At 42.6% G+C, this 13,128-nt stretch overlaps 1 pseudogene; it reads right to left on the minus strand.

Moving 5' to 3' along the window:
* Positions 1-323: 323 nt before the first annotated feature.
* On the minus strand, positions 324-529 carry LOC139983906 (U2 spliceosomal RNA; annotated as a pseudogene).
* Positions 530-13,128: the final 12,599 nt, after the last annotated feature.

The raw sequence follows: 13,128 nt of genomic DNA on the forward strand, positions 1-13,128 counted from the left end.
TAAACAGAATGTACTAAATAACGTATATGAGAATTTGTGATTGATATTAGAGGCTTTCTGGTCCCTTTGCCCAACAACCATTTCGCCCAACTGCCATTTCGCCCAACCAGCCTGGTCATTTCGCCCGAAAATTTTGAATGTTTGATTGGGGGGTTGGGCGTTTTGTCTCTGCAGGTCGGCGGGCGTTTGTTTTTTTGGCTCGCTAGACCTGAGTTTCGTTTGTCAGAATGGGATGGTTCGGTAGTGCCGTTTGGCCGTGACTTTTTGTATCCCGCATGGCGGGTCACGTAAAAAGCACCATGCTGGCTGGGCGTAATGACCAGGCTGGTTGGGCGAAATACTTTTTAAGAAAAAGTCACCCAGGAAAGAACCTGGGCACGAAAACCAAACTACCAAACGACTGATCCGCTCTCAGCCCCAGTCCCCTTGCATCGGGACTGTGACTGTGTGATCATCGTCAGATGTGTATCACCATTCCCGAAGGGAACAGATACTACACATGATCTTAGCCAAAAGGCCGAGAAGCGATTGCGCCCAGGCTGGTTGGGCGAAATGGCATTTGGGCGAAAAGGTTGTTGAGCGATGTGACCTGGCATCAATTCTTCGAGAATCTCATCTGTATAGGATCTTCGTCGAGATCGAAGTCTGGTGCTGCTTGTTCCCTGTCTTCTGTAAATGGTGGTTTTGATGTGTGTGGTAAGGCTTGTCTACCTCAAAGATAAAACTTAAATAAAAGTAGATTAAAAAAATTACTAAAACAATAATTGATATTTTAAAAGAATAAAAAATTGATTTAGTTTAGTAGAAAAACGTAAACTCACCTCTTCCGAATCCACCGCTTCTTTATTATTTCCACTGGGGTGACGTTTGAAATTGGACCTACTTTTAAAAGTCGACCAAAACCCTTGCAAGAGAAAACCCGTACAAAAAACCCCATTGAATCTCCTATAAAAAAACCCATAAGAAATTTCCATAGGGATTTTGGCCCACGGGAAGAGCATTTCTTATGGGGTTTTTCTTGGGAAATATGCCACGGGAAATTTAACTTTGACACACGGGAATCAGCATTTCCTATGGGGTTTTTAGGGGGAAATATGCCACGGGAAATTTGATTTAAACACGGGAAAGAGCATTCCCTATGGGGTTTGAGTTCAACACACAGGAAAGAGCATATGGAGTGTTTTAACAGGGAAATAAGCCACGGGGAAGAAACCGCAGGCAATTTTCTCCTGGGAACGGCAAAATCCTACAGGAAAAATCCTGAAGAAACCGGGGCTAATTCCCCGGAAAATCCCTGTAGCTGGTTTAATATTCCTGCAAGAATATCCCTGTTGATTTCCCTTTTCACAGCATCAAAGATGTTCAATAATCCCTATAAACAAAAATACCCCAAATCAGCTTCCCCAAGGAATGGATGGATGTGGACGTAAATTAACACTACTTCTGGTATGAGATTTTGTCAAGATACTAGTCAAGATACTAATTTGCCAACATTGCATTTTCAGAAATCGCACAGCTCTGTTATTTGCAACAATAAGGATCTTTCCCCTAAAAGATAGGTTTAGTATAGGGAGAAATAACTGGGATGAGATAACAGAACTTGTCTTGAAAATGTGTTACTTTCATTGTGCTTTTTTTACGTGCAAAGAAACGGACACGGACCAAAGGTCAACAAAACCAAAAACAATCCCAGTCTGTTTAACAACCACCAAAAACCCAACTGAAAACCCACAAACAGAAATCTCTCACTAACCCACAAATGTATAAAATATAGCGTTCAACGTGACGCGAAAAGGACACGGACCAGAAGGCCAACAGAACCAAAACAATAAAGCTCCACAAACCAGCCCCAAAAAGCCAACACCAAACCACAAACAGAAAACCCCCAACACATATTATGTAAGGACCACACAAACCCCCCACCCCACACATAACAACTAACTCCAAAATTCATCCGGGGTACGCCGTCCCGATAGCAAACGACAGGCTTGCGCATTACCTGCGAAATTTTCCCAATACGGGTCTTTTCAAGCCCCTAACAGTATTCCCCCTTTTCTTACGAGGGAGCAGAGTTCTTAACTCCTCGTCAACCTTGATCGAGTGGACCTTCCTGTCAGGAACAGGAGGTCCACTAGCGACCATCGTGTCCGGTATGCGAAATTATTTTTCCCACTTCGACGCGGCCACATGGGCGTGGCTTATGAAATACGTCAGAGGCCGGCAAGTTTGTGACTTCGACTTCGAGCTCTTACGTATATAGCTCTTTAATTATATACTCAGCTGATATACTCAGGCCCAATATACTCAGGCCTAAGACATGACTTCATGAGATCCATGATGATGTGCGACTGCTTCTCCCAGTCAATCGGGTCTTATGGAGCTCTTGAGGTAAATTCCATCACAAAATCAAACTGTGTTTGTTTATTAGATGTGTTATGAACCTCCCGTGTCAGGAAAAGTTTGGAAAAGAACCTCCCGTGACAGCAGGGTCTGGAAAAGTTATAAATGAACCTCCCGTGGTATTGATTATTACACTTCATATTACAGCAGGTAGGCCCACTGACCTTTCAATGCTAAAAACCTACAAAGATACATGTATTGTATTGTGCCCCATATTGTTTTATCCATCATTCTAAATAATTTGTTCATTTATAAATGAACCCCCTTTTAAACTGCAGTAAGGAGCCTACGTGCTTTCATCATTAGTTTACGTACGCTACTGGGTATTGTTACGGACTTGAAATATTCTACCCATTTTATTAAACAGTTGTCACTTGCGTCTGTATTAACTATAACCAGGGAGCTGTTACTGTTAGAGTAGCAGCTCCCTGCTATAACTATGACTAAATAGCAATGTCCCTCTGTACTATACTATTTATTATACTGGTACGTGTACTAGAATCCCTGACATGTAACTTAATTGAGAACTTTCAGCACCCAAACAAACACCCGAGAGATATCACTGCATAGTCTGTGACGTAGACCAATAAGCCGTAACAACGACCGATAGTCCACGCCCATTATGCTAATATGGCCGCGTCGAAGTGGGAAAAATAATTTCGCGTCCGGTATAGCGGAAGCGGCTGCGGGTAGGGTGGAAGGGCCACTCGAGTCAATGAGATCAGTGGCCTGTTTTGTCTCATCAAACCAATCGGAGGACTCCTTAGCCACAACTAATAAGGCTGTAGTGCAGTCCTCCATTGGCGAGTCAGAATCTGGGCCACTTAATGTCTCTTGGGCCGGTTGACTCGGGGCCCGACTAGTATCACCGATAGCGGGCGCAGCTACCGGTGAACCAGTACAAGCGGCATCATGCGCCGCGTGCCACTCCGCTAGTACCATCTCCGCCGTTTTGTCCTGCTCTGCCTCAGTGGGCAGGCTGGCAGTCTCGGTAAGTTCGATCAGGGGAGAGGTCGGACACGAAAGGGGGAACAAAGCCTCCATCGGGGCGCTAGTGTCGGACACTGGGGCGATGACAGGATCATCATGTGGTACGGTGTCAGAGGCCGGGACAGGGACCGCTGCAACCACGCCCGTAGCCACTCTCGCGGCGTATGAGCGGTCTGGGCATAAACGGGCGAGATGGCCCGTTTTCCCACACGAGTTGCAAACGATATCCCCTTTACACTCGGCCAGGGTATGCCCAACCTGTAAACAGCGGCTACACCGCTTGTTCGGGCACAACCTGGCCTCATGCCCTTCCAGCCCACACCTCCAACAAGTGCGAGGCTGGCCCGGGTATGCAATGTGGGCCCACAAGGTAGAGGGGATATCGGACTTGAGGTCGAATCTAACTCGTCTAGTCCCGGTCTTGACACCTTTACATTCAAGGAATTCCGGCTCCTCGTAGCCGGTCACTTTCCCAAAACGCCCTAGTGTCCGCACAACAACCTGTTTAGACATGTCCAGAGGGAGATGGAGGACTGTCACCCCCACCGAACTGTCATACGGTGTGACCTTCAGTCCCTCAACTCCCTCCAACACATGGACGCCTCGGACGCGGGCAGCCTCCGAGGTAAACCGTACATCAAAACAATTCATACCCCGGAGAGGTTTACGCTGAAGCGCGTCAACCTCTCCAGGGACCTTTAAACCAACAGAACGCAAAACTGAAAAAACTTGTACGGGGACGACCTTAGCCTCCCCCGAAAAACTCAACAATACGATTTTGCTGTCACGGCGAACCGCCATGACAGCTAGGGGTGTGGCAAAGCCACGCACCTATACACAAACCAAAACGAAACAAACCCAAAACACACAAACTACACTAAAACAAACTGTAAACTAATGAAGGGCCAACGTAAAAACACAATAAATGTGTGGTCAACGAAAGGTGGAGAGCAGCCGGAAACACGTCCGCACTCCACGAGAACTGAACTGAACTCTTTGAACTTTCATTGAATACAAAAAATTGGAAGTACAGCTGTTTAGGGATGCAGAAAAGCTGTAAATGACTGAAGGCCATGCATACTTCAACTGGTTTTAGGTTGTATCATATGTGGTGGGTAGTTGACAAATAATTCATAGGAACACCAAAGCCGTTGTGATTTCAAAAGTGCAAAGGCAATTTCCCTTTTCATTCACAGCTCTGCGATATAATTTTATTCACATTGTACTTAGTGATCATTTCTTCCACCTCATTTTCGTCTAGCTTATTTCTAGCATCTCCACTTTTGGACTTCCCAGTTGGGGAAGAAGTTGCCATATCCTCTCTGGTCAAGCCTGTCCGCATCAGCTGACAAACCAGACAAACCATCTTTTGCCAGCATGGCCTTCTGCACCTTTACCGGATCCAAAATATCAGACAGAACCTATGATAAGAAGTAAAGGTCAAACAAGATTACTCAGATTAGAAACATTGTCGGTTACTCAAACAAAATGAAAACAAACCATTTAAGTTCACCCTAAAGGTAATCTGTATTGGCCCCACATTATATATATATATATATTTTTTTTATTCTTTAAGAATATTGACAACAGGTGACCAGATTTGAATATTTGGCAAATATCGGACAGGTTTTGAGAAATTATATACACATACCTGTGTTCTGTCTATTGGACCTAATGGCTTTTCAGCTAACGAAGATGGCGTTGATGGTGGTGGTGGTAATGGTGTTGATGGTGGTGGTTGTGGCTGCCTTACTCTAACTGGATAGGAGCCGCTTGAGTCCCTGTGGTCTCCAGAAGTTGCTGAAACTTTCCAAACAGAGTCTGAAATTTGCCTAATATATTGGGCAGACCTATGGTAGAAACAAATATTGTTAAAACTACTGGAATACTGAAGGAATATGAGATCTAGGATAACATATATGGACATTCACTAGAACAAGTTGCATTTTCCCAGCTTTGGTACCTGCTAGAGAGAAAGTAGATATGAAGCCATTAGCCATGAGAGGTCATGCATTATATCCAATATTAAATCATAGTTTCCATCCACAGACAGATGTTGGGATTATAACCTGTATATTATTAATTGTGCAAACCAAGAACATTGATTAAAACACACTTTCACTGACATGAGTCCAGTAAACCTACATGAGCTCAATATAGAAGCTAGCACAAGATACATAATTCCTCAGAAACACATACCTTTCAAAATGGTTCTTTCCAAGTGTCGAATTTTGTTTTCGGCAGCTTTCACCTTTTTTTCAGACTCATCAAATCTGTCCTTCAAAATTCCGTTTTGCCTCCTCAAAAACTCTAGCTTCGACTCTACATCATCACTCCCATCATCATAATCATCGGAATGTGCCGAGTCTCCATCTTGGCAGAAGCGACGTTGACTCAGGAGAAGCTCTATGATGTCAGCATACTTTTACTCTGGAATGCAAATCTAAAGTTCATCTTTGGAGAAATGTTAAAAAAAGGGTCCAACGGACTGGACCAACTTAAAAGCCAGGATTGTGTGATTGATTTCCTCCTACTTGTAATTACTACTGCAAACTTCCCTTTTGGGGGGGGGGGGCGGGGGGGCAGATAAGTGGGTGACTACTCTTGCTTAAACAATCACACCACTTAATATGTAAATAGTGAATGAAAGGGTTATAGTTCATACCTGAGAGACTGATTGTTCTCGTGGTTCCTCCTCTTTACTGTCGCACGTAAAATCGTCTGGCAGCTGTTTCCTCTTCACCGCCCGATGGCCTCGACCTTTTGGTGAATCCGTACAGCTTGATGGAGCCGGCTCAATCTGTCGCATCTGTCTCTCCATATCTTCTTGTCCTGATGAAAACATTAAGGACAGTATATAATTATACAGGCTAGCATACGGTACCTTTAAAACAAAGTTCCCAAACTTATACCGTTCTTCCAGTTTAGGCCTGGCCTATATATGCACAACTTCAATTACTAATTGGGCCTCTCGAAGATGTGGCAAATTGTTTGAGTTAATAAAAACAATATATAGCTTAGGCCTACCGATACATATTCCCCCCCCCCCCCTCTATAGCCTCAGATTCACCAAAGCACAACGCAATTACAATTTTTATTCTTGTGCCATATATTGTAATCACTAGTTAGAAAGAAATTAGGCTACAAGTGTAGCCTAACCATTTTCGATGATACAGTACCAGTTTTGTAGGCTAGGCCTAGCAGTACAAGCTTATATGTAAACCCATAGGCCATATGGGCCTAGGCCTAGTTTATATATAGGCCTACCCAACTTTAAATAATCGAATACATTGGGTTGAGCCAGTATTGTTACACAGACTGGGATTGTTTTTGGTTTTGTTGACCTTTGGTCCGTGTCCGTTTTTCTTTGCACGTAAATGCACACAAAAGTCTGTCTGCACTTCCATCTGCATACTGTGAGCATTGCCAAAAGTGTCTTGTGATGTCACTTATCCATGGCATGAGTAGCCTGTTCCTTGCCTTTTTGGCTGCCTGAAGAGAAAACAGGTAACAACAGAATGTGTTTAAGGTACATTACTTTAGATCCAAACAGAAAAATAAAGTTATGATTTGAAACACAAGGCAATCGAACTTACCTCACTCAATTTGTAGCCAATGTTGTTGGCCCCATGCCAAACGTCAAATGAATGAGCCCTCCGTTGAAGACTCTATGTACGGTACACAGAAAAGAAACACGTTACATATACCATGTGGGGGTGACAATGGAATCCGCGTGTTGGTAACATATGAAAAATATTGTGCCGTCAACAAGCCTACGAAAGTACATGAAATGAGAATTGCTTACTTAGGTAAGTATCTGGCGTCAACCTTTATATCACTCTTCTCTAACGTCTCCAGTGCTCGTAAGAAAGCAATGTTTCCATGTTGGTTGACCTACCTCTTCGACAGCCTACCTCTTGTCGACAACCTGAATGTCCAGTATACCACAAGTGTTGTAGTGCATTATACTGTTGGTGTAATATTGTGTACAGTGACCTTCCTTCCGTGACCTGCTAAAAAAGTAGCACTTAATCATTAACACATGAAAACATTGCCACTATATATGCCCTGACATAATAGGCAGAGCTGTACGAGAGTAATAACACAAAACTGCTGCTTCCAGTGTGCCTCAATAGCAGCTATAAGCTCACTATAACTGTGGAGAGCAGAGTGGCAGATACCATTGTTCATGAATGTATACACCATCTTCATTTTGGCGTAGTTGTTGCCAGACAGTTTAACTGCAGATGAGACTGCTCTGTCACCTGCATTGTTTCCTTGAAGCTTTGGCTGAGAATACCACATTTTGCTTCTGTGTCCATGAGCACAAATCAGGAAAAGAGTGAAAGAGAAATAAAAAATAATTTTTAAGAAACAAATTAACAAGCATCTAACCACCGAGGGCTACATTAGTACCAAGTTTAAAGGTGAAGCAACTTTACCTGCTTAAGATACCATGTTCACACTTTAGGGACTCTGACCTCCGTTGCCATTTGATCTCCATGAAAAACAATAGGGATCATCTACTGACCATGCACAAAAATACGTACCAAGTGAAATTTTATGACAGAGTATTTACAGAGTCTAAATTTGACCTGAAACGACCTTTGACGTCCAGGAAAATTATTAAGGATCAATACCAAGTTCAGGTAATGTTTACTTTTTCAGTTATCAAGTCTTATAAGCAGGTGTCACCTCCAAGACAAAGATGCTATGGGCCATTGGCAAGGAATTGATGAGGGATGATTTAAATATAGTAGCCAAATCTGGACTGAAAAACTGCCAAATTTTGTGACCTTGCGGAGGAGACTGGCAAGATTCTCAAACACAACAGGTCTGCATTAAATTTAGTGGTTGACAAAGGGATTCCTTGTATGTAATGAAGAGAGTACCTTCTGCACATGTATCAGAACCTCTCCCATCATCTGCATCCTCATCTGCAAAGTAAAGAACGGTGTAAAGGTGCAAATCTGCTGGTTGTTCTGGATGACTGTAAAAGAAAAATACACATGTGCAGTTACGAAAGGGGTTAATTTGAGTCATGATTCACATAGCTATTTTATTCCAACAAAAAAGAGCGGATACACATAACATATTTAAGTGTGAAGTCAAGAAGTAGACTCGTGACTTGTTCCATTCGTTGTGCCAGGTGGTACCAAAGTGAAATACGTTCAATATGCAGATGACGTCAGGTGTGTTCTTCGAGTTTGGGCTCCTTTCGTGCCCTCTCGCAGGATTTGGAGAGCTACCGGGGCGAAGTTGAATCCGAAAGAGACAAAGGCCTTTCGCTTTGGTAGCTGGAGATACAGAGACTTGCCCTTCGGTACATCGTGGTCGGATCAGAATATCAAACTTAATGGTATATAGTTCGGCTACGATGCACCCGGTGATGTCACCCTGAAAGACAGGGCTGAGGTATTTGAGAGCAGGCTCGAAACATTTGGCTTTTTTGGGCACCCGCTATTAATGGTTTTTTTCGCCCATCTTGTGGTTCCCGGGCGTAAAATCGTAACATATGTTGATACCCTGTCATATTTGATCCATTGATGAAAACCTGGAGAAAAATTAAATAACCCAACATAATTGAACTCACTGGTCTTGTAGCCTTCTTTCAACGAGATGTACAGATAGTGAGAAAATAGATCTTTCCAAGTTTCAATCTTTTTCAAGTAGGTTACACAAGGTGAGATATTAATTACCGTTACAATGTTGACACATGTAGTGAGTTAATGATCGTCTCACTCAAATAGGATGTACACATATAGTCAGATATATTATCTTGTCATGTGGAAACGGGTCATATTGAAACAGGATGTCAACATGGTTAGATAAATTAGCTAGCCAAGACGACTTCTTCAACAGGAGGTAGGAAATGGTGAGATACATAATTATGTAGACAAGTTCACATTTTTTAACATGTCATCTTCCATTAAATAGGATGTTGTTTTTTGGTTTTGTAACTATATTACAATCTTCTATAATAGAGAACATGGTAGATAAATTATCTCGACAACTGAGCATCTTGATTGATACTTTGTGAGCTTGGTAGGAACTATCTGTTACTTCTGTTACATGGTGAGACCTGCTACATTAAACATGTCATTAAAAACATGACACTTTCTATATGGGTTGGGGGGGGGTCCTGTTTGTGGTTTGGAGTTGGCTTTTTGGGGCTGCTTGTTAGAGCTTTATTGTTTTGGTTCTGTTGGCCGTTTGGTCCGTGTCCTTTTCACGTTACGTTGAACGCTGCATTGTATACGTTGGTGAGAGGTTTGTGGGTTGTCGGTTGGGTTTTGGTGGTTGTTTATCAGATTGGGGTTGTTTTTGGTTTTGTTGACCTTTGGTCCGTGTCCGTTTTCTTTGCATGTAAAAAGCACATGTTTAGGATTAGTCACCTTAAAAGCACTATCGACTGCTTCTGCTTTTGAGTGTAAGTCTGAAAACGAGTGGACCATAATCGTTTGAAACAGGTGCGTCTTTTTTGATAACATTTGTGTTGTCAGTGTGGGAGATTACCAGAGAACCCTTCGCAGCATTTGGCATAAATGGAAATTTATTGTACCTGCCCCCCCCCCCCTTACATGATCTCCACTGTAGCATTTAATAAGGCAGCCCAGACAACTTGTAACTTTGCAGTGGTCATATTTGAGCACTCTCCTGCAAGCAGTCACCTCTGCCTGTACACGGTAGGTCAAGTCCTCAACAAAGCGATTTGTATCAGGCGCTCCTTAGTCGTAGTCTTTGTAGGAAACATGTCAGAGAATTCTGCTCCAGTCAGTGCTCTGCGCAGAGATATGTTTAGGTGGACCTGGTCTAAAAGATTTTCTGTTTCAGACTGAATAGCTGCAGACATGATACTACTGAATCCTTAACATGCCTTGCCATCAGCATCAGTTGTGAGGCACTTGACCTTTACTGGGTGTTACCCAGTAATTTGGATACACAAATCTATCCATTATTTGGTTCAACTTCAATATTGGCATCTTGCCTTAAATTTGCTGAACAGCCCTTATGGCCTGGACATTGTACCTTGTGACCCCTTGTTCTGTTTATTTCAGCCATTCAACAAATTTGTCCATGGTGGCATTCTCTACAATTACATCTCTGCATTGGCTTGCAGGAGCAAATGCAGTCTTACTTCTGGAATTACGCAGAGAGTTATTGTACTGCCGATCGTATTCTGCATATTCCCCCATGTTGATGTGAAAGTGGCAAACCCAGGTAAATAGACGTAAAAAAAGGTAAATTGCTTACAATAATACGGCTCTAACGTCAATAATAATGTTTTTCACCATCTTCGACACGGTAAACGTCTCGTGCGCCGAATTTAGGTGTTTGGCTATTGTTCCTGTATACAGTAGAAATAGAGGGGACAAGCATTGCACCCGTGACCTGACTGCCCACGTCGTACAGGACGACGCCGACGCATAGAAACGGGCGGAGTGTCCCACCTCTTGGCAGTTGAAACATCTAACCTCGGCGCACTCTCTAGTCACGTTTGCCTTTACATTCCCCTTTGGATGGTACAGCCTTTTGGTACAAACACCAAGATTGCTCTCCAGTTGGACACCGCTGATACGTTAGCCTTTCATCGGAACTTGAGCTTTTCATCAATATAGCCAAAATGGACTTCTTTATTGCTTCTACTGTGTCATTTTGGGTGATCGCATTGCGATAGTCGGAGCAACATTTCTTCCTCCAGTACCCTTATTCTGGTGTAGAAATTTCTTCAAAGATGTATACATCATCTTGCTTGTGGTTCACACATTCCTGTTTCCTCCAGCAGAACTTCATACACTTTGGCATTATTGAGGTATCCCCATCAGACGCAGGTCATTCGAGATACCTGATGTACCATATACCGTACGAAACTCCGAGGAAAAGTGACCTTTTATTATTACATTAAGAATGTTGATATTGAACTTCACATTAATTACGTCCTCGATTGATACCAATTGAGAATGATCATTTAGAGCCTTAATCATTTTAATTCCTACTTTCTTTATATATAGTCCGCGGCCCTTCTGATTTCTACCAGCTGAACCTACTTTTGCATGTGCCATCTCGTGTATGAGTCTTTTGTGACAAGGGGCGTGGATACATGTGATATGAAAACCATCTGCAGTCTGTATGGAACAGTGTTCATCCCCGAATATTCATAGGTAAATGCTAACGTTGCTTTTCTAAAACAGCTACTGTTTCATTTGCATGCCACTTGTGTACGCCGTAACGGTTCTTGAACGCTACTCAGTCTTTGAATGATCGAATGTTACTCATTCTTTCTTTACTTGTCTTTACCTTTCGCTTACTAAACCCCTAACAAAAAGAGCAATAACACTCCCGTCTTAGTATCTGTCGTACGTAGGTCTCGTGGAATCATTCATTGCAAACTGCACACAGTGCCATTGTGTTGCCGTCATCTGGTATCCTACACGTGCAAAATATTCCTTCTGTCAATATATGTATTCGACGAAAGGTAACCTTTGCGAATCAATTAGGTTATTAATTAACTCGTGCCACATGGTACCCTCGTCATAGTGCATCTTTGTTGGGTCTTCAAGTGCAAACACACCACATGAAGAACCGTCAGTCTGCTGAGTAACGTTCATTACGTGGATAAATAATTCAGATTCCTTGGTTTGCAAAAGTATTTGGCAACCCCCCAACACCTGATGAATTCTTCAATATGTTTTGTCCTGCATTTATTATGATACCATGTAACCATTCTTTTCGAGAAGTATCGTTCTTTCATCTTGAGTAAGTTGTATGTGTGATAACCACATGGCAGGCTTTACTCCTCTTTGTAATTATTACTCTCTGCGGCTTTGGCGAAGTAGGCTCGCCTCTCTTCCTTCTGTCGTCTTTACCCATGTTAGGGTGTTTTTTATTTCGATGGTTCTGCGAAAGTTATTTCTACGTTACTTTGAATCGATTTCATTAGTCAAGTCCCTGATTATACTATCCGTCGAATTATAAAACCCTTTCCTGCAAACGACCGAGTAGATCGTACAAACAGTCTAATATGACAAGTTGTGAAAGCCGCAATAACGACCCACAAGGGCACTGGGAGGAACAAATTCCTGGTTCTCTTGCTAACAAACTTCGTATGTTTCTTACTTGTCAAGAGTCTTTTAGTAATCCGTAAAGTCGTGACACGCTGGTTTTCCCAAATCTGACCGCTTCCCGAATTTCCCCAAAAGCTTTTCAACATTAGTTTAGCTAGTGTTCTGAGCCCAGGATCATAGTTAATTTTGTTTCAATCTAATTCAATGCCCTCGTTTGCTGCATAAATCTGCATTGTACTTGTCTGGATCGTCTGCAGTGACGCACCATGAAGGCCAGCCAACCCGATGCTTCGTGACTCCTTGAATAAACCCCCCGTTTGTTTTTTATTATCATACTGCGCCCTGTTTTCGAAATGCCATAGCAACCGCTTTCAGAACTTCAAGCGTTACCCATGTACCAGTAAGAGCTCTTTCTTAATGTATTTTGACTGGGAGTACTGGGTGAAATAAATTTCTGGGAGGCAGTATCTTACATCGCACTAATCCATAGAACAGAGACATATGTTTTGGCTGATACATAGGATAGGAGCAACACTTGTTTACATACGGACACACAGAACAAAAATCGACGTACTTAATTTTATCAACCCCTTGAACTTCATGAAGTAATTTGCCTTTTTGGTTTTGGTTTTTCCCCTGGTTGTTCCCCCGAAAAATGCTTCTCGAGGAATCA

Source organism: Apostichopus japonicus, chromosome 16, assembly GCF_037975245.1.
Source record: "Apostichopus japonicus isolate 1M-3 chromosome 16, ASM3797524v1, whole genome shotgun sequence".
Lineage (NCBI taxonomy): Eukaryota > Metazoa > Echinodermata > Holothuroidea > Aspidochirotida > Stichopodidae > Apostichopus > Apostichopus japonicus.